The sequence below is a fragment of the Zonotrichia leucophrys genome, chromosome 15 (genome assembly GCF_028769735.1).
Source record: "Zonotrichia leucophrys gambelii isolate GWCS_2022_RI chromosome 15, RI_Zleu_2.0, whole genome shotgun sequence".
In the NCBI taxonomy this organism is placed as follows: Eukaryota; Metazoa; Chordata; class Aves; order Passeriformes; family Passerellidae; genus Zonotrichia; species Zonotrichia leucophrys.
In genome coordinates, this window is record NC_088185.1 from 6,133,558 (window position 1) to 6,155,816 (window position 22,259).

The 22,259-nt window shown below is 45.4% G+C and overlaps 2 long non-coding RNA genes across 3 annotated transcripts in view; one reads left to right on the plus strand and one right to left on the minus strand.

The window, feature by feature from the left end:
• Positions 1–6,810, minus strand: part of LOC135454681 (uncharacterized) — a 76,233-nt gene extending 69,423 nt beyond the window's left edge. For both annotated transcript variants that reach the window (XR_010442170.1, XR_010442171.1), the window contains exon 1: positions 6,601–6,810. This is a non-coding gene — a long non-coding RNA (uncharacterized LOC135454681). The remainder of the gene's footprint in view (positions 1–6,600) is intronic.
• Positions 6,811–19,416: 12,606 nt separating this feature from the next.
• On the plus strand, positions 19,417–20,224 carry LOC135454682 (uncharacterized). The gene is made up of 2 exons (XR_010442172.1): positions 19,417–19,554; positions 19,649–20,224. It is a non-coding gene; the product is annotated as an uncharacterized LOC135454682 (long non-coding RNA).
• Positions 20,225–22,259: the final 2,035 nt, after the last annotated feature.

The following is a 22,259-nucleotide window of genomic DNA, read 5'->3' on the forward strand; positions in this document are numbered from 1 at the left end:
CATCACAGGAATGGTCCTGTCCTTCTGAGCCATTCCAGCCCCGGTGCTGGGGAGGCGCTGAGCCCAGACGGGATCTCCCCATGGAGGGTCTGATCCTGGTCCCACCTCCAGCACCCGCTCTGTGGAGCAAGGCAGGCAGCCCAGTCAGGCTTTTAACAACTTCGGGTAGTCTGGGAGGCACCCAAGTCCCTTGGGAAGGAGCCAGCCTGTCCTCTCACCCCCACACAAACTCACCTTGGCTGCTGCCATCTGCGCTCCCTCCATCTGCTGTTTGCGCCGCTCTGCTCATCCTGCCCACAGATGGCTCTGCCGTAAAGCTGGGGCACGGCTCAGCCTCTGGCTCTGCCACTCGCTGAATTATTCCACTTCCCAAGCACTTTCCCTGGAGCACAGGGCTCTTCACTCCTGAATACTTAGCATATTCCCATTTTAAGCATCTCGAGCAGTTTACCTACTATCTGAGAGCAACAGTAAAACCTACACACCTTATCTCAGCTACAAGCCCAAAGGGAGTGAGAATTCAGTGCCTCGTGCCTCCAACACTAACAAAAAGAAGAAAACGGCTGCCATTTGAAAAATACACCGTGTTGAACTACAGAGGTAAATTCCATGGTGGCTTCCTGGAGCTGCTGAGCTTTATGTGCCTGATGCAGGGTTCATTGAACCAAGAAAGTGTTTCCACTCACTTGCTGAGCTTCAGCACTGTATCCTCTGGCAGTAACAGAGCATCATGGAAATATAGTGCCCCAAATCACCAGGCAAGGCTCATCTGAGCAGGGCTTTACTGCTTCCTCCCACCCAACTGGCAATAGAGAGGTCCATTCACCATCAGTACTGCCATAAATCAAAGCATGTAGAAGACCACATGCATGAGCTGAGTAATTCTTTTAGAGGAAATATGTACAAGGTGTCAGTGTTGCTAAAATAAAAAAAACAAACCACAAAACATTGGTGTGATTAACAAGCACAGAACCCCATAAGGGAGACACAAGATCCTGCTGTGGGGAAAGAAAAAAGTCCTTTGAATGCACGCTTGGGATGGAGGAATTTTGTAGGTTTTAAAAATCTTCCCAGATTATCTATCATAGGCCAGAGATGAGGAAAGACACACAGGAACTGCTATAAACACTCCAAAGTTATTCCAACAAGTTACCCCAGCTTAGAGCCCAACATGCAATTGTGCTGTTGCAGCAGCCAGCCTGAAACTGGAAGAGTGTTAATAGCAAAAATAAAGTGTGAACCAAAAGCTATTAAACCTTGCCATACGTTAAAAATAATAACATAAGAAACCTAAGACCAAGTGCCATTTCCCTTCAAAAGGAGATAAAATTAAAAAATGACTCAGCAGCTATGAGTCAGGACGGGGAACTTGTCCCAGAGCCAGCGATTGTAGCTGCAGTGGAAATGGGCACAAGGCTCTGAATTGCTGCTGCTGGCATGTTCACCACTGCCAGCCCTGCCAAACACAACGTGTGACCTGTCTGCAGAGCTGCCCAGGACCAGCTCACCACAGAGAGCCTCACCAAGTCAGATGTTCCTCCAGATGAGTTATGAAAAGGAAACATAACTGCTCAAACAGACCACAAAAATAAGCCCGGTTAAGCCAGCGCAGCTGGGGCGCTCTCAGGTCACACAGTTAAACAGAAAAACAGCAAGTTTGGGGCACAGGGTTTTTTTCAGAAGGGGCTGTGATGGAAGGCTGGGAGCAGAACTTTTCTGAGGGCAGAACTTTCCTCCTGCCCACCCACAATGCTGAGGTGATGGTGTACAGCAACTGTACCCCAAAAGGGAACATAAACCTCATCATCCTTTTGAGCCTGGGCACAAAAGGACTTGGACTGTGGGGCATCTGTCTGACCAGCTGAGACAGCTGGGTCACCCCAGCTCTTACAGCAGAGCCATGGCTTGGGTTTGCCACAGAAATCATGAAAGCAGAGCTGGAAGCAGCAGCCTGGCACCCACTGGAGCTTAAGGCCCTGCAGTTCCCCTCCTGCTCCTCACAGCACCACAAGCAGCAAGTCCTTGCTTCTTTTTCATCTTGGGGATGCATTTTGCTGCCTTGCCATGCCCAGGACAAGAGGAATCTCCACTGCAGTTTGGCTCAAACTCAGCTGATGCCCCTGTTGCAGTCCCAGCTGCTCATGAGGCCAATCACGGGAAGCTGAGCTGTACAGAGGGAAGTCACCTCCACTGTCACCATCAAGACTAAGTCAAGCTGATAATTGGGCTCCCACCCACAGACATCCTGGGCAAAAATATTCAGCCCTCATGAGCTCCAGTTACTAGAAATCATGGGATCCAAACTGGGAAAGGCTGGCAAATAAATCCATGAGTGGTTAGCAAACCCTGCACTGCTCTTTTGGAGCAAGAGCCAGGAGATCACTATCTAGATGGAAAAATTAATGAAGTTTTACTACAGAGATCATACAAGCCCTGCAACCTTTAATAAAGCCATTGTAATTACAGAGGATTCTTATTTTTTAAATCAAGCCTTTCAAGTAGCAGGTATATAAAAACACAGTTGCACAAGGTGCCAGAAAGGAATCAAGCAAAATATGTTCTCTCCCAGTAATTAGTATTTATTAGTGGTAATTTGCATGCAATCCCTCATCAGATATAGAAATGCCAACCCTGAACAACTGCCCAGTTTGTCCTTTGGGCATGCTAGCCTTGCTCAGATCCTGTCAAACCTCATAGACCTCAAAAGACCAGCAGCAAGAGCTGGTCCTTGCTGCCACAGGAGGATCCTTAATCCAGCCTGTACAAACTCCTCACAGGGCACAGCAGCACAAGCTGCAAAGCAAACCCCATATCTGACCTGATACATTTTGAGTTTATTCTAATCTTTTCCTCTTCAAAGGTGGTCCAGGCCATCCCTCTGGTGCAATCCTCCCAGGAAGCAAAGCCTCCCTTGCAGGATTTTCCCACTCTGCCTGCAGCAGCTTTCCCACAGCCCTGCACATCCCATCAGGAGCAGCCTGGCCCAGAGCTCCAGCCCTGCAGAGGGGCCCCACAGCCCCCTTTAATGGCTGATCCTGGCTGCTGGGGGATCTGCAGGAGCAGGGCCAGGAGCACAGGGCTGGCTGCAGCCTGACAGGGCCAGCCCTGGCAAACCAGCCCTGCTCCGAGCTGGAAGGGTCTGTCACAGGGAACTGCTCCTACACCCACCCCAGGAAAGCTTTCTGGGCTTGAGTAATGGATATTAAAATACCAGGCAGATGAAATCCATCTGCAAGTGTTTCTCGTGGAAGCATTGTGCACTACAGAAACTGCACACACTGCTCCAAGCCAAAAGTGTTATTTTGCATGGGCTGCACCACATGGTTATTTTTATTACTACACTTCATAAAATATTTCTGAAGTTTCCTGGAAGATACTGTTTCACATGCCACCAAGAAACACAAAGCTTGCTCCAAGCAACTCCTGACACATATGCAGAGGAGGAGAGAAACAAATAATCACCTAGAGCTTTTTAATAAACCATATCTCTTGTGCACTGCAGAGATAAGAGCTGTGACTTGTGATGGATGGGGCCATCACTGGAGTCCCACTCATGCAGAGCTTTCCTGAAAACCCCACACTCACTCCATCAGGGGTTTCTTTGGGGTCTCACCAGCAGTGCAGGACAGCTTCCCACATCAGTTCCAGATGCACCCTGACAGCACAATCCCCACATATGGTCACTCTGTGACTGCTGCAGCACAGGGGGAGCCAGAAGGGTTTTTGGGTGGCAGCAGCAAACCCAAAGTGTGCTGCTCACAGCCCTCACCAGCAATCCTCCCTTGTGATTTTCACTTCTACTCCTGCAACAGCTGGACCTCAATAGCACAGAGAGAGCCCTGAGCACCCACACATTTATCTCAGCCCAGCTCTGAGCAACAACTGCCCACAGTGTGGTTTTATAGCCTGGATCTGCTCCACAGCATCCCCAGTATTGGTATTTGTGTCCCACCTCCACACCTGGAGCACCACTGGGATCAGCAGTGACAGGGTTAGCCCACAGCTTCAGCTGGGAGAAAAGGAAACACACATTTTTCTAAAAAAAAAGCCCACAATAGTATTTTAAATAAATGTGGAGTGATAGCTCTTCTTAGAAGTGCTGCTATTAGGCACAAAAAAAATAATGTCTGATAAAAAAAGCATTTAAAGTGGTGCTTGTTTATTCACTGATTTCTTAGGTGTTTATCAGCTTGGTACGGGTGAGCAAGGCACAGCAACACACTGAAAAATTACTTTTAAATCTCATACTGTGACAAAATAATAGCTGGATAATAATGCAATGACTTTTAAAGCTCACTTAACAGGGGATATTAATGAAGATATTCCCTAACTTCTAAATTACTGATATTGATTATATCTGCATAATGAGGATGGATAGGATTTCAATTTGAGAGTTAATGCAGAGTGCTGAAATAATTGCACATGAAAACACTTCCACAACTCAGTTACTTTTGTTTCTTTAGAAATGTAGACTTGAAACATATTAACAGATTACTGAGATCTTAAAAGAGAACCTCCCAAATTCCTCCTTCATGTTTCAGAGAAGTGGGTATTTCCTCAATGATTTCTCTGTAAATTTATTACAAGTGTCACACACAGAACAATGTAGATTAAATACCTCAGTCTGAGAAACTGGTAATTTTTTGATACTTAATTGAAATTTTTATCCCCAAAAAACTGAAGGGCTCCAGGCAGGATCTAGTTATAAAGAAAAATAAAATCTATGGTTCCTCTATTTCCTTAGGAAGACTAGAAGCAAGCAGAACTAAAAGAAATAATAATCACAAGCATAGACATCCAAAGGACCTTTAGTCTATTATTAAATGATTAAATAATTTGAATCCTTATAATATCACACAACAAATTACTGGAAATACAGGGTCATTGCCCCATTGCTACTGGATAGTGGTGCCAGAGTAATTAATAACTGTCTCATGGATCCAAATGCAGACACTGGAAAAGGCTTGTCTTTGCAAGTGTACAAATGGGGGAAACCAAGCAAAAAAATGGTGATCCACACTTCTGAAATAAAAACACAGATTTCTTTATTTCTTTAAGCCCTTCTTCCACAAATGCATTTGCCAGAGAGCATTTAAAATAATAATTATCCATACCAGTTATGGAGGATGACACTAAGCACTAAGTCCTAGACTTACTCATTGCTCCTGCCTCAAATCCCTTTGCTTTTTCCTTTGCTCTACTTTTACTTTCCTGGAGTTCATGCACAAAATAAAGAAACCTTAAAGTACTTATTTTCAAGCTTGGTATTTAACTAAGTTTCCATAATTAAGAACTTGCAAACAGCAAGCTCTATGCCTTTCCATTCAGCACTAGCCACTTTGGGATTTACAGATTTTTTTTTTTAATTAACCCCAAAATCTCTGCCAATATTTAGGGAAGGGGCAGATGTATCCTGGAAGGGAGGTGCTTAAGCTAAGAGTGAAGATTCCTGCAGTTTTTTTTGCCCACAGCTTTGCATACACCATCAGTAGTCAGGGTTTAGTTTATTGACAAAGTTTGTGGCAGATCCGACAAGGCGTTTGTGAGATATGGGACTCTGAAAAATGAGGTGCAATTCAGCCTTTGAAATATTCCTCTAACAATTTATCCTGGAGCCATATCTCAAAACCTACTTGACCTAGAAACTTCAGGTTTGTTTTATTCAAGAGTCCTTGGCTAGATTCAGTGCACAGAAATACTTGAGATAAGGTCAAAGTCTTATTTACTATATGCTACCCCCCAGATGGGTGTTTTTTGTTTGTTTATTTTTTCCCCTTCCTTAATCCGTCAAACATTCCTTCAGCCTGTCCAAAGGCTGTGAGACAGGCTCTGCCAGGGTTTTGGCAGGGATTAGTGGCTGTGTGGGGATGTGGACACAGAAACACCATCACTGCTCAATTAGCTTGGCTTCCAGAAGATTAATTCTTGTTTCCCAGCTATTCCCTGGGATGCTCACACACACTGAGACTTGATTCATTCTGCTGGAGCCACACAGAGCCACTCTGTAAAGTGCACAAGGAAAATCACTGTTGTCCAGAGCCAGCAAATATCAGCACAAGCAGCAGAGGGGCTCTCTGCCAGGGCAGGAGAGCTCCAGACAAATCTCACACCCCTCTAAGGGAGAGAGCAGGAAAAGCCTTGGATGCAACATTTGTTAGCAAGGTTTTCTGCATCACTCAATTGCTCAACTCCAGCTTCACCTCGAGCATCCCAGATGCACCCAGCATAAAACCTGCTGGGGTGTTTCGACAGCCTCACTAACTCAGAGCAGCTGGCACCTTCAGGCTGAAGGTAGGAAAGCTTAACAGGACAAATAAAGAACACAAATTCAGATTTGTGATTGTACAATGGCATGGATTTTACCCAGAGCAGGAGGAGAACCTGAGAGTAGAGTTTCATTTTATTCCAGCTATCATTTAGAAGAACAAAAATACAAATCTTGCAACTGCTGAAAGAATAACTTCATCCCAGGTTTATGGATGTTAACTTAGCTTGTTAAAGTCTTCTGCAACAAGACAGAGCTCAGATGTTCCAAGAGCGTTCCTCATGGCATAACATCTCCACTTAGTATCTAGCATTTATACAGACACATTAGCTCACCTTTCTGTCTGATGTTGGTGCTGGTTTCTGGCAGATAAAAGGCAGTCAAGTTCTGGAGTCAGAAGAAAAAATGGAGGGGACAACAATCAGCAGCTCCTTGGTGCCTCAGAGGACAGCACCCAGCTTCCCCAGCCAAGGCTTTGACTGCAAACCCAGGGATGAGGCACCTCATCCCCAGGAAAGGAACCAGGACCCCTCCCTGCCCCTCTTTATCAGCCCCTGCTTTATCACTCCCATCAGGGCTCCCCTGCCTGCCTCACCTGCCCCTGATCAGTGTACTGGGCCAGCAGTGGCTGTAAATTGCCATCCATGGCAGGTGGATCCAATTGCTTTTGACCCTACAGTTCCAATAATCAGGTAGGCTTTTCACCTGTCACCTACCTTGACAAACAAATTGATGTTGTAGATTGGGAGGAAAAAAAAACAGCAAGGAGAAGGGGGAGAGGGTAAGGGGTGAGAAATGACAATCTTTTCCTGTCTTGCCCCAGGTGAGTGTTGCAAATTGGCACCAGTGGTGAGGGAGTCACCCAGGGCTGCCATGCAGTGATTTGAGTATTAACAAGCATCCTTCATTGTTCTAATCCATGATGTATAATTAACCCCTTGGAGCCACCAAGTCTGGGAGTGCTCTTGTAAGGGCTGATGTAAAAGGCAGCATGACATGCTGCATTGGGAATTCCTAACAGCCCACCATCAAAGGTTTAATCATATGCAATTTATGCCTTTGCAGGTTATTATGTATTGGGGCTTGCTGGAACCTCTCCTGTTATCATGCACCAACATGCAACAACTCTGTGTAATCTCCAGTTGAGAGCATTGTCTCATAAGTGCCCTTTCCCCACAGGAAAAAAAAATAAACCAAGCAATAACAAGGCATTTTTAAAGAGTCTAGACTGCAAATTGAATAGGAGGAGATGGAGGCTGAGGATGGAAGATATGAATGTAGCTCCTTTAATACAGGAGATCACGCCTACATAACTTGCTTTAACTCTTGTGACAGTTCTGGAGCACACAGAGGGATGCCTGAACAGAAGGGTTTGATTTTTATGGGCTCTAAAATACTTCCATTAAATATGTATATATCACTTTTCCCAGATGGAATTCCTTAATACTCAATATATGCTTTGTAGCAGCAGGTAACAACAAGAGAAATATTTATTAGGATACAAACTCTACAGCAGCAGGCTGTCCAAAGGAAACTGCTGAGACTCAGTTTTTGCGGACAATATCAGCTCTAAGGGACTCTCTGCTCCAAGCTAGAGCAGAAAAAGCAGCTTCTCTCCTGGCTCCAATGCTGGTTCTGCACGACAGAATATCCCCATTCCCAAGACTGATGAGTTGAGCCTGGGCAAAGTCACGATATCAACCCAAATTTCTTTGTATTTGAAGACATAGCAGATTCCAGCCATCTGGGGATGGATCTTTTTTTGCACTGGTGCTAGTGATGTTCTTTTAAAAGACAAGGAGAAAAATCCAGAGAACCCAGGAGCCAAGATTCTCACAAAATCAGTGAAGTCAAGAAGCTGGGATTTAAATATTGCAGAAAATCTCATGAAGATCTCAGTCTGGTTAGCAGTGAACTGGGAGAAACTGAAGTATGTTCCAAATCCAGAAGTTAGTCCCTAAAGTACTCTATTGGTTCCAGAGAGTCTGCTGAGACTCCAGCACACAAGAGAGCCCTGCCTGGACCACAATGTGATCCACAGAGAGCAGGCAGATGACAGGGAGGAAAAATGCAGAATTATGTTGCAGATGAGGAACAAGACAATTAAGTGACTTTATATCACAGGCAATATATATTTAAGTGGCTTTAAATCACAGGCAGTATATAACAGAAATGAGGGGTGAATTCAGACCTCCATAACTGTCATCCAAGATTATTGGCACAAAGCTGGCACAGAGTGCCAGAGAGAAGCACAGAGGAGTCACCCAGAAGTCACAGTGTGACTTGAAATGATGGACAGCTCCCAGATAACAAATGCAAAATAGATCTTCACTGAAAAACGTGGCAGGATGTTTTTCACATTATCACCTCTCAAAGGCAAGGTCTCAGTGCACACAGGGGTGCTTCCAAACAGAGAGGATTGACTTGTCCTGCAGCAAGCACTGAACAGGGGGATTGCCTTCGCTGGAAGAATGTCATCCTCATCCTCACCCAGGCCTGCAGTGACACAGGAGCTCCTCCAGCAATGAGAGATGCAGGATCACCTGGCAGAACACCTGTGATGGGAAATGTCTTCTCAAGGGGTAGCTCAGCTCTTCTGCCTTCTGGTTTGTGGAAGAAAAAAAAGTAAAGGTGGTTTGAAATTATGGAAAATCATCAGTAGTGCTGAAAATCATCAGTAGTGCTGAATGCTTGCATTATTAAAAAAAATATTGAAAAGAATCCAGCCAAACAGGCATATTGCTCCATTTATTGCTCCATTCCCACTCAGAATCCATCTCCCACATCCCTCCTGCAGGGCTGTGTGTCTTTAAATCTCCTTCCAGCACCTCCTTTCTCCCTGCAGCTCCGTGCTGGGGATGTCAGAGCCGTGCTGGCAGGGCATTTCCCGGTGGGTGGCAATGGATTATGCATTCATGGCTGCACAATGCAAACTCTGCTGGCACAGGAAGCAGAGGTCACAGCGTCGTTTGCTGCTGCTCAGCCTGTGCTGGGCTCTCACACTGTAGGTGGGGTGAGCTCACATCCTCGCTCCCAACACGCCCTCCTGGATGGATTTACATCAGAAGCAAACCCAAGGGGCTGAAGTGCTCGATGTGATCAGGGAGCAGCTGTAAAAGGAGAAGCAGCACTGAGCTGTGGAGGGCTGGGGTGTGACAGCTCAGCTGGGGCTGGAAGCAAAGCCAGATAGTTCTTAGGGCTGGTCTGGAGGGGTTTGTGGGGACCAGCTCCCCTCTCCACTGTTTCACCCTCTGCAAGCTGGATTCCAGCTCATCCTGTCCTAGATGTAATTACCTCTGAGTAGAAACAACTCCACCAAAGGAGAAAAAGACAACATCTCTAAGCTAAAAGCCCTTATTCTGATTTTTGCAGACTTCTCACACATCCTTTCCCCCCACTTTGAACAGCTACTGTCCCATCAAAGCTCATAACATCAAAGTTGCTAACAGAGCCATCCACGCAGGAGCTGATCACCTTTCTCACAGCCAGGAAGCAATTTGGGCTCTAACTTCTGCATTCTGGGATCCATGTCAGCAAACCATCCTTCCCAGGTCATTCCTGGTGTATCCAAGCCATCTCCTTGGGTGCTAAGAGGAAATCAGCCATTAAACTTGGAATATCCAAAAAATCCCAGATCCAGTTTAGGATAGACAGAACTGTTGTAATCTCAGCTGCTTGGGTTTCCATTGCCAGACACACACACCCAGAAATCAAACATTCCTCTGCACTCAGAGGAGGGATTGTGACAGAGCACATGCAGGTCTGTGGATGTTTCCCTATCTCCCCTTAAGCCTATTCTCTTGGCATCTATTAAGGAATCACTGTGCATTATTAAGATATCTCTTAATTAGCATTAACTACATTACACTCCAATTTTTTCATAAGCAAACTAGATTTCTTTACAGCTGCATAATGTCAATAAATATCAGATGAACCTCAACCTCACATACATTCAGCTTAGAAAGTGTAGCTTCAATTTGAATTGTCCATCATGCAGAAGGAGATCTGACACAGAAACTACTTTGCCATCATCCTCTGGCTGCTCCCTGAATGTGAGTGCAATGTACAGAGCTTCAGCTGAGCAGAGCACCTCCTAGAAAAGGGTATGGAAGCTATTAAAGTTTAAAATGCAATCATGTGCATGGAGGAGAGGTTGTTCCTTCATACTCCTTTGAGTTCAAGGATAAAAGAAAACAGTAAAGCATCTCAGCTGATTAGAAGAGGTCAGTGGAAAAGGACCAGAAAATGGGAGAGGTGGGGCAGAGATCCCAAAATAACTTAGGCTGCAGTGTCCACATGATGCCCAGAACAAGGAGCAGGGCAGCTTGGTCAGACACTGCCCCCCCTGGCACATTCTTTATCCTGTCCTGGCCTTAGCTCACCCAGAGAAGCCAGGCCAGGGCAGGGTTACACAGCTGTGCCCAGGTTTTCTTAAGAACGACCCGAATTTCAAAGTGAAAAATGTCAGGTGAGATGCAGCTCACATGGAAATAACCAACTCAGGGCTGACCTGTGTCCTTGGCCTGGGCAGGGATGCACAGGGACAGAGTGGGGACACCTCTCCCACCTCCCCACAGCCTGTCCCACACTGAGCTGGTGGGAGGAAAGGTGAAAATACAGAAAAGACAGATCCTACCCCTGGGGCACATCAATGTGTCCCTGCCCTAAGCTGGGGACAGGCAGGGGGTGGAAGGGTGAAATTGAGCTCCCAGCTGTTCCACGAGGGAGCAGGTCAGAAGAGGCAGCTTGCTGTATTAATAAAACCAGGATAAAGGATGCCATACTCCATACTCACCCATACCCCACTGCTCCCTTCCTCACCCTCCACCTCCTCAAAACTTCTCCACAAATACAGGGGTGTTATTTTTTAACAGCAAAACTCCAGAAAAATTGAGGGGAAATGGTGAACTGTGCCTCTCCAGCAGCATAAATATCTACATCTATTTTTCATAACATAATTCATTCTTAACCCAGGTCTCTGTCAAGCTCCAATATTGGTTAAGACCTGTGGAAGCAATAATTTATAAATTACTAACAGTAGCAAACAAACAGCTTTTTCAACATCTGCCATTGCTTGTGACAAAAAAAATATATGCAAAGCTGAGGAAATCACAAAGTGTCACCTGAAGAAACATGCCAGGATGAGTTTCCCCATCCATCAGAGTGACCAGCACATCTAACCACAGCTCAGAGCAGCAGAAAACAAATGCTTCCAACAAGCTGCTCTGTATTTGCTCTGGTAACTAACAGCTTGGGGGGGGGGAAATTTTGCAAGCAATTTATGAGTGGAAAAAAAAGGTAACACTCGAATATTATTCATTACAAATTATTCATGCTCTTTTTTCATGCAAGTAGCCTGCCCATTCATCAAAATTTTTGCACCATCCAGGGCTGGCAAACAAGCTGTTACTCATTTTTATTTTCTTGCATTGCACTCAAGGTATAATATATGAAGAAAGTCATATTCTGCTGGTGCACAGGCAAAGGGCAGAATGACAGAGTGGAAAACTGCAGGCAGCAGTGCTGGGGAAGGGACAGCACTGTTGGTGGTAAATCCAACAGGAAGAGGAAGGTCTGCTGTGCCAGGCTTTGGATGGCATCTCTCCTTTAGCACTGCTCTGGAGTGGGGTTAATAGAAAACCTGCAGAATCTGCTGTCAGCCAGAACAGAGGGTCCCAGCTCACCATGGAGCATCCTTGTCCCCCTGGAGGGCTGAGGGCACAGGGAATGCCACCAGCACTGACACAGGGCAATGCCTGATGGGCTGAGCTGCTCCCTGGCCCTGCTGCACCTGCACCTGCACAGGGATTGAGTCATTGCATGTGGCAGGTACCAGCCGGGCCTTGGCATGCATAATGAGCCAATCTGCATCGGTGATAATTGCCTGGTGTTACCCTGGGCTTGTTAGGCTGCTGATAGAAAGGGGAGGGGAAAAAAAAAAGATAAAAAAAGAAGTCAGACTCGCTTATGCATTGCTGTTTTGTTGTTTTTCCATCTCATTGATTAAAATGTGAGAGTGGATTTAGCCTTAATGAATGTCAAGGGCTCTCCTGCTGGAAGGAGAACCAGCTCAGGCAGTGCTCTGCAAACTCTGGGGCTGTGCCAAGGCAGGGTGCCCCGACCTGCAGAGCTCCAGCCCCACCAGAGCAGGGCACAGGGGTGGCAATGCTGCCTCCCATCCATCCCTCATGCCAGGGCTGCCCATCGAGGGGGAAACAGCAGGGAAAGCCAAGCCAGGCTGGCGTGGAGGCGCCAGAAATGCCCTGATTGTGGTTCTGCTCCTGGAGCACCCACCCTGCCCAGGCACAGGGAAGTGTTTACCTCGAGCCCTGCCTCTCTGCAGCAGCTGGAAAGGAGGCTGAAATACAGGAAACATGACATCATTTGCCTTCTCCCAGCACAAGATAGATTAGCTCCTTTGTAAGGGGAAGCAGCGGTGAGAAACACACACCCCCAGCAGTAAATTCCACTATTACAGAGACACATTTATTGGGAGATAACAAAAGAAAGCTGCTTCTGCAGTGACTTTTTGGACAGAAAAGAGAAGACATCTATTTTATCCTTTGAAGTAGATGCTGTGTAGGAAATGGCCAGCTTTTTACAGCTGGCTGTGTTTTCAGCTATAGCTTTCCCCAAACCTGCTCCTGGAGCTATGTGCTATATGAGTCACTCCATCAAATAAAGAGCAATAATAAGTTATTGTGAGCACCAGGCTTTTAGATTTCTCAGTCTTCTCATCTGAAGAATAAAAATTACCCCCTTCCTGACTTCTTAACTTTGTTGGCCAAACTTTAAAGCTGTGGCTGAAAACCAAGCAAAACTACCAAGCATGCTACTGTAGAGCAACTGGTTTCATGTAGTTCAAAGTCAACATTCCTGGGTTCATTTCCCAGCTCTGCCATGGCCTTTTCTTTTCCTTTTTTTTTTTTATATTAAACCTTCATCAAGTCATTTGATGGGTTTTTCCTCTGAAAACAAGCCTGTCCTGAAGGACACCAGGAGGTGCGGGAATTTATACGAGCAAATTGCTTTAAATCATTCTTTGCTTGTATAGAAAGTCAAATAAATAATGAAACGCTTCTTCCTGAAGAAATTAACATTCAAGCTAAATGTAACCCCCCCTATGGCTGTCACATCCAGCATTTTTTTTAAGATAGAGGGCAAAGCTGGTCACTCTGAGTTAGATGGGTTAGTTCTGGGAGTATTTCACAGATTTTCTGCAATTAGGCTCTTGCTGTACTGTTTTTTTTGCATTTTCCCATTTCTCATACCAGAATCTCCCTCCCATCAGCCAGCTCCATTCCTTAGTGCTGGGATGGCTGGGGACAGGATGAGGTGTCCCATCAGGGACTCTGCAGGGAGGGGACAAAGTTTTGGCACCGCTTTGGGTGTGGGGCAGCCTTTTTGTCTGCAGCATCTGATGTAGCTCCACACCTTGCACTTCACAGCCAAACAGAGAAGGGAAACCACCTCTGTGTGCCTCTACTCATTCCCACAGAGCTGAGGAACCTGCCAGGAAGGAGGGAATTTTTTGAGAGGGCAGATCACGGAGAGGTCTGATTTCTAGCTGGGAAATGCATTATGCATCTGGTACCTTGGGGAATCCATGGAGAAGGCTGAGAGAGGCTGGCAGTGGGTAGCTATTAAATATATTGCAGCTATTATTGCTGTGGAGAAGGCAGGCACCAGAATATCATTGAGGGGAGGCTGAAGAGGAGAAGTGCAAGGAAAATACACAGGCATCACATAGGAAATGGCACTATCTTCAGAAAGTAACTCAGGGAAATGCAAAATGCTGGCAAAAGGAGCTGGAGCAGGCAGTTTTTCTGCAAATATTCCCACATTGACCCCTCCACCTGCTCCTCAGGCACCATCAGAGCCCCATTTTGCACTACAGTGGAATGGTTAAACCCAGCAGAAGCACAGCAAAAGTAAAGGTTATGTGCTCAGTGTGAGATTCTGCAGCCAAAAGAGCTCATTGACTCCAGGGGTCCCTGGGTCAGGGATTTGCTTGTACAGATTTGGTTGGAGCTGTTCTGGGAAGGATCTTGGCTTGTTCTCCTGCCCTGCCTGAGCAGCCAGGTGTGTTGGGAATACCTGGAACCAGCACACCCTGTGAGCACTGGCTCTCATAGGTCAAATTGCCACGTCCCCAAGGACTCTGGAGGAGATGGTCTGGGGGCAGGAGCAGGCAGAGTGCAGGGCTCTCCTTCATTTCCTGCTTTTGGCAGCAGTGCTTCCTTAGAATTAAGAATTAAAGCTATTCTAACCATTTTAGAATCAAAGACTCCACCCAAAGCCCACTGAGGAGGAAGGAGAGATTCCCAGTGAGCTGAGAGTCAACCCACAGTGAATGCTGCTCTCCTGATTTATTGGAGACTGGAGCTCACACTCCCACGGGATCCCCAGCAAAGAACAAATGAAATTAAGGCTGCTGCCTTTGGAAATCAGATTTCAAGACAATTAACTGCTGAAAAAAAAGCTTGCTGTTCACATCACAGCCCCTAAAACTGCAAAATTCTGCCTTTTATTCCTCAGAGGTCCTGTGGTAGTTCATAGTTAATACAAATAACTGTTCCCACCCATAAATACCCCTCTAGCTTTCACCTCTCAGCTTTTTCTGCCCTAGATCTGCTGCCAGGAAAGCATCCTCATATTTACATCCTTGTAAATATTGCCATAGGAAAGTAGATACCAATGATCTTAATGCTGCCCTGATGGGAAGTAAATCACTGCATTCTCACTTCCAATGTGATAGCATTCAGGGCTCCTGTCAAAATCTGGATCTCTCTGTGCATGGGGCAATGCAGGCTTCCAGCAGATAACCCCTGCACAAAAGGCAGAAGGAATTGGAATAAAGGTGTGTTGAAAGCCCCTCTTTTATTCCACTTTGTTGAAAGAAGAAGAACTTTAGACATGTCCCCACTCCTTTCTTCTAAGGAAATCAATGGGGGCTATTGTCACCATTTTCAAAAGAAGCAAGATCAGGCCTTTCACTGAACACACCAAAACAGAAAGGAATCCACTTTCCCTAGCCTGCAATTCTGCTGCAGCTTGGCCAGCCTGCTTGCCCTGCACAGACAGGTGATGCTGCGCCAGCTGCAAAAGCCAATTACACTGAGAAAATTCTGCGTATGGGATTTTCCAGCAGCCAGGCCCAGCTCAAATGGTCAAATCTGCCTGGATGGCAGAGCTGAGGATAAACATTTGCCACCCACCTGTCCTGCTAGGGACAAGCAGGTAGATGGAGGCTGAGCTCTTCCCATGCTTTTCTCTCTCAGAACTCTGCTTCCTAGGGAATTCCAACATAAATCTGCTTTTATTCCAAGCTAGACTGGAGGTTTCCCAGAGGAAATGTCATTTATGCTGAAGCCCATGCCAAGCCGCAGTGTGGCCCAGCCCTGAGCAGTGGAAATCCAGTGCTTGCTTGGCTGGAGCAGAGCACAGGGCATCTGTTCTGTCACTGGCAACCTGCTACCTGCTGTTAATTGCATGGGCTTTTGATGAGTGAAGCACTGACTTTACCAGGTGCTTCCACAGGGCAGTTCTGTGTGTTCTGCAGGAGGGTTCACACTCCACATTCTGCTGTGGAGCACCCCAAGAGCTCAGACACAACTCCCAGCACATAGGAGATGCAGGAGCTCTCCATCCCTGAGCTGCAAACACTCCTGTCCCAGGGTGAGCAGGTGGCTGAGGTGTCCCCAGGGCTGGGCAGGTGTCCTGGTGTCCCCAGGGCTGTCCCCCAGGGCTGTCCCTGTATTTACAGCCAGAGGGTCCTTCTGGGAGCCCTCAGACAGCTCCCCTCACCCCCCATTACAATATCTATGTACATTTGGTCACTGAGTTGTTATGAACACTGCTGGTGAAGGGTTTCTCCATGGATCAGCCCCATTCCAAGAAGAGCACAGCTCCAAGCAGCTCTGCTCTGATGTCAGCCCTGTCCTGACCACCCTGCTGCCCCCCAGTGCCCTCCCCAGCACACACTCCTTCCTCAGCATCCCAAAGTGCTCAGCAACACAAAATAAACATTTTTCCATCAGGCTGGGCTGGCCCTGGGCTCAGTTTGTGGGCAGGCCACGGCTTGTGAAGGCAGCACTCCCTGCCTGCAGGGTGCCTGGTGCTGCCTGTGCCTTGTCAAACCACTCAGGGATTTCAGCTGCCTTGGAAAACGCAGCCCCAAGGTTTCTCTTTCCCAAGCTCACACAGAGGGAAGTTTGGGAGAGGAGCTGAGGCAGCCAGGTTTATCTCTGCAGGGTTTCAAGGACCTGCCTAGTCTCTATAGCCAGGGGAGGAGTGATGCTCCATGTGCTCAAGTCCTATTCCCCCTTTATCTTTTAATTTCCAGCCCTGCAAACAAGTACATCTGCCAGGCTGCATGTACACAGAGCTGGGTTCCCTGGCCAGCAGGAAGGGATGACTGACTCATTAATTGCTTTACCCCACACTACAGAAATCCATCAGCCTCTGCTGTGCCCAATCTCCTTGTAGGAAAGGCATATTTGGACATCATTTCTCAAAAGAAGTTTCTGTGTGCTCTGCCACTGTTTGCTATGCAAATTTTGGTGTTAATTGCACCAAAATGAGAAACATATTACTTAAATCAGTGCACTCCTCAGATGGGCATCAGTGTGTGTGTGTGATATTCTGCCAGATGTTATTTTATTACTGCAGTTTAATACCTAACCATCTGCTTCCTTCTTATTTTGTCATGGTTTGTATTCTCCCTGGGACCTCTTTTCTGTTACACTGCCTTTTATCATCTGCATTATGTATTAGTGTGGCCAGGGCTAAAGGCTGGCAGTATCCAGAGCTTGGGATTTGAGCAGAGAAGCAAATGAGCAGCAGATCATTAAGGGAAGAGAATAGAACTGATACTCCAGTTGGATCAAAGAACAAAGTTGATAACAAAAAGATAAAATCAGAGTTGAATGCTCAGGGATTAGCCACAGTGATCCCAGCTCAGACAGAGCGTGCTGTGCTCGCCAAACACCTTGTTGCTTAAAAAATCCCTATAATATTTTAAAATCTAGGAGGGATGGACTGGGGGAAAAAAAAAAAGTATTTTATGCACTTATTTGAAATTGCCTTTTTTTGCTCCTTTCCCTTTCCAGGCTGCTCAGTGCTGCAAATGCCCAAACACAGACAAAAAGAAGAGACAGCAGCAGGGATTTTAGCTCAGTTTCCTCCTTGCTTGTGCCATGTCACCAGTTTGAGCCCTGGCACCCTGAGAGCACTGAGGTGCTGCTCACACTGTGGTGGGCAAGGGAGAACAGAAGGCAGTGGAAAACGCAAGAGAAATTATCAAGATGAACATTTCCATATTTCAGCAGGACAGTACTGCTAACTAAAGCTAGGAGAAGGGAAAGCCCTGCTGAGCATGGATGTTCTCAAATGGTTGCCCAAACACAATGAACAACAATTGGAATTACAGAACATTTGCCTTGGACTTACACATTCCTGCATGAACTACTTCATAAAGTTCTTCATTGGTAGAAAAGAATGTAAATACACCATCTCATAGCCACCCTGCAGAGGTTTTTATCAAACCCCATTTTTGTCAAACAGGGCCGTGTTTCACTGCTCTTGATATTGGCTCTGAATGTTTCTCTGATACCCTTTAGGATTGCACCACACATGTTCAGGGAAGGGAAGATGTTGAGCCAAACAGCCACAGGGGCATAAAAGTGAAAGCAGCAGTCAGATAGAAACTCTCATTCTTATTTCTCTTCCATTTTTCAAGATAACTAGAGAAGGTTTATCAGATTTCTCATCATTTGCATGGAGATGTTTTAAAGGGTTTAATGGACCCCCAAAATCCAGAGCCCACCTTTCCCAGGTTCAGTCAAGGTATTTGAGGCAGTTTAACATTCCTGCTCTAGAGAGGAAATGAGATGGTTCAGATAATTCATTTTATGAACACATAAAGCAATATTTTCAATAATTCTGTCCAGTTTTCAATTTTATTATCTAGTAAGAGATAATGGACAAAAACAACCTGACCTTTTTGTAAGTAAAATTCCACTGGCCACACATAAAATTAACCAGCACTTCAGAGCTTCAAAGCATCATACAAATACTAAGTGTTGGTAATTTTCCAGCACACTAGAGAGCAGAGTGCAGCATTTATGGGAAGCATTGGGACCACAAGGTATAAATCTCACTGTTTTGGGGACTGTATAACACCAGGGTCGTGTCCTTACCATGCTATCCCAGTTTACCCAGTGGTCCTATAACTGTTGTGAATATTGCCCTGTAAGGCCATAAAACAAAACCAGTTGTGTAACAGTAACCTATTTCTGGCTCCCTTTCAGTTAAGAACAAAATTAACTTTCAATTGATTAGGAATTAAAAGCATGGCAGGGAATATAACCCAAATGCACTGCTCGACGGGCAGCAGACCTGAGCAGCAGAAGCTCCTGCCTCCAACCTTTAAAGCTATTAACCCTGGCATGAATTTTTATTTAGTGTTAATTAGGGGACTGGCAGCAAAAATCAATTAATTAATTACATCTCAGATCCACTGGAAAGCATAATGGAAATCAAAGAGAGTTAGGTTATTCTGCCTCCATGGAGGAAGGGCTGCACAGCCTTTGGTGATGGCACTCCCTGTTTCTTTAATTTGTAAAGAAACAAGTGTTAAAAACAGAATAAAAAAAGCTGAGCAAGATCATTTCCCCTAGTTGGAAATGCCAAATACCTCCTTAACTTGGTCCATCTGTCAAGGGCTGCTGCTTTCAGTTTTGCTTCTGGAGCTCTCTAACCCTGGGGATTTCTTGCCCCAGTCCCACAAAGTTCCCCCTGCCCTGCCTGCTTACAGAGCACCATGCACACCCTGCCCACGGTTCCAGCTATGGGACCAGTGGAGAAGGCCCAGAAGTCCCCAAGGGAAATGTTCCTGCAGGACTCAGAGGGAGCCACATCCCTCACAAGAACACACACATTTGGCTATTTCATCTATTTCAACAAAATGATGTGTGAGCTTTGGGTTTGCCTGGGTGTTGAATGCCCAAGGTACAATTAGCTAACTAACATGGCTGGCAATGATTAGCGGGTGCTAATTACAATAGAATTCCTGTCAAATTACACGGTGCATAAGTGCAGCCTGACAAACTAGCTCAATTTTTTAGGGAAGAGGGGGTGAGTGGAGGGGCTGGCAGTGCTGGCAAGCATCTCCCCATTAACACCCCCCTCATCCTGCACCATGTTTCAGGCAGCCAGCTACCACAGAGGGATTTTTATTTGGGCAGTGACATTGGTCCCTTATGACTTCAAGAGACAAAAACCAGGAGGTGAGCAAGCATGTGTGTTTGTGGTGGCATCAAGAGCTGCCCAGAGCACAAAACTGCTGCTGTGGCAGCTCGGAAACCTTGAATTTCATTACAGGGACACTCAAGAGCAGCTGGTTAACAAGGTCCTGAGTGCCCTAATTGGAAGTGGGGTTGATCAAGAGAAGGGCTGTGTCCCTGCCAGCCCAGGAAGGTGCTGGTGCCAGAGCCCTGTGCTCCAGGAGAAGCAGGCGGAGGGAAGCAGCTCCACGAGCTCTGCCGACACCGCTCAGCCCATTCATCAGTGCCACCACAGAGAATAAATATTTATAAATGGTGTGTCAGGCCTAATGTGATAAATTATCTCCAGTCATCACTGAGATGGCTCAAGATGTGTTAAGCCAGTTTTAAACATTTAGCTAAGAAAATGTCTGAGTGGAGTTGAAGGAGGAAGAACAAGAAAAAAATCCCCACATGTACCAAAAAGAGGACAAAACATTTACCTGTTTGACTTTGCACCAAACTCCTGGCCTGGGTTTGAGAAGTGCAAGTAACCTGTCGAAGTACATTAAAACTCTCTTGACTTACTCCAGTTTATTGTAAATATTACAGCAAATCCATTGTAAACAGCAGCAAGAGGCTTTTGGGAACCCATTAATCAAAATAAACTGCTCTGGAAAATGCCTCTGCTCAGCTTGTTTAACTAGTGCTGCAGCTCCATACTGCATAGCTGATTTCAAAATATACAATTTATTGCCTTGGATGTCTTTGCTCAGAGCTAGAACTAAATTCCTCTGGGTACTTTAACATACAGTTAATCAAAGCACAATGCCACCCCTATCATATTTACAATCTGGCAGGCAATTAGTCAATAATAAATAAAATGCATTGGAAAGACAAATGATATTACTGTGTATGTATCAATGGGCTTATAGGCTCAAAAGATTTATCAGTACCACCGGAGAGAATAAATATTTATAAATGGATGTGTCACTCATAAAGTGATAAACTATCTCCAGTCATCACATGAAGAATGCATATTTTCAAGTTGACATACTTTATTATCTACCTAATCATTTTTCAAAAGGTGTTTTTCAACTTTATTAGCCGTACTTAACAACTGGAGGAACTTATTATCATCATCACTGCATTGAGGTTGTGCAGCAAAGCCCCACTCAGGATTTCCACTGCAGCTTGTACAGAGGGAATAATAAATTCCCTTTCTTCTTTGGCCCCAGACTACTGAAAGACCTTCAAACCTTATTTCTGTGAGTAAAACCACTTAAAAAAGATTAAAACCCATAACCTACCCCCAAATAAAATTTTCAACATTCACAATGTTTAAATTTCAAATGCCACTGACATAGAGATACTGGAAACCCATTGGGACTCAAACATTTTGATTAGTTCTACCACAGTTCTCTGCTGGGAGGGAGCAGGATTTGAAACATCAGTACAAAAAAGTATTTTCCCTACAATTCTTTTCTCACCATCTCCAAAAATAGGAGCCCAGTTTATACCCAGTCCTGACAATCTAAATGAGTGACTTACAGTGTCCAAACTAAGGATGTGTTTTAAAACCCACTGATTTTTTTGGTGTAAATATTTAAATAAGAGTACTTTTTAGGAAAGTAGCTTGTGTTAGCAAAAGTGTGAATGAAGTTGTATTTGCATAAAATTTAAGCCAATATAACTGCATCCACACACAGCAATGTTCACAGCAATCACACAGAAAACCAGTAATTCTTTTCTGCTTACATCCTCACCAACAGATCATTAGCTAATGATCAACTCAGCCATATTTATTTATAGAACTTTGATTTTCCTCTTATTATTTGGTATTTTATTGACAGAAAAAATGGAGTGGTTACATTCTGACTTATCCACGCAACGTTTTAGGGCCATTAATAACCCAATAATGAAGCTTTTCTTCAGAACTAGGAATTCCAGGGCTTTGTCCTTGCAGGAGTCCAGCCAGACACCACATGCTGTGAGGACAGATGTTTGGATGGCTGCTGCACCTCTGGATTTCCCTGCCCTGGGGGATGGAGCTGTACTCGCCTTGCACACAGGACCTTGTGAGTAAGCAAAGGAAACTGGATATTCTCCACATTTGCAAATCCACCATGCCAGTTAGACCTGATAAAATTTTAAATGCTCCCTTGAATGAAGTTTTTTAAATGCTGCTGTTGTTATCCCACTCATTTTACATCGGAGTTTGGCAGCGGGTGCCATTAGTGAACATTCAGTGTCAACAGTGTCATGATGTTGCTCTTAGAGATGTGTCAAGTGCTGTAGCATGATCTTGTTGCATTTAAAATTAACCACAGCAGTGAGGCTGTGCCAATTTCTTGCATTAGATCCACAATGAAGCCAGCAAACGTGTCAGGTGCACAGAGCGTGCTTCAAGAATAAACAAGCAACAATGGAAAACTCCTTTCTTCTGCTGCTTTTTTCTTTCCAGCACATCTTGTCACACAAATTAATTGTTAGGGAAAAGCCTTTCTTCTGCTCTGCTGTGCTGATCAGCCTGCTCTGCAAGGGGAGAGGGGAGGTGGGTGCCAGCCAAGGGGCCCAGAGCCCTGGGAATCCTGTAAGGCAGCCACTTACAGCCTGGGCTTAACTTGCTTCTCTTTCAATATTCTTCACTGAATCTTGGGAGGCAAGACAGGAATTTAGATAAACCACACAGATCTAGTTCCCTAGGATAAGAAAAACCCCCTTTATTT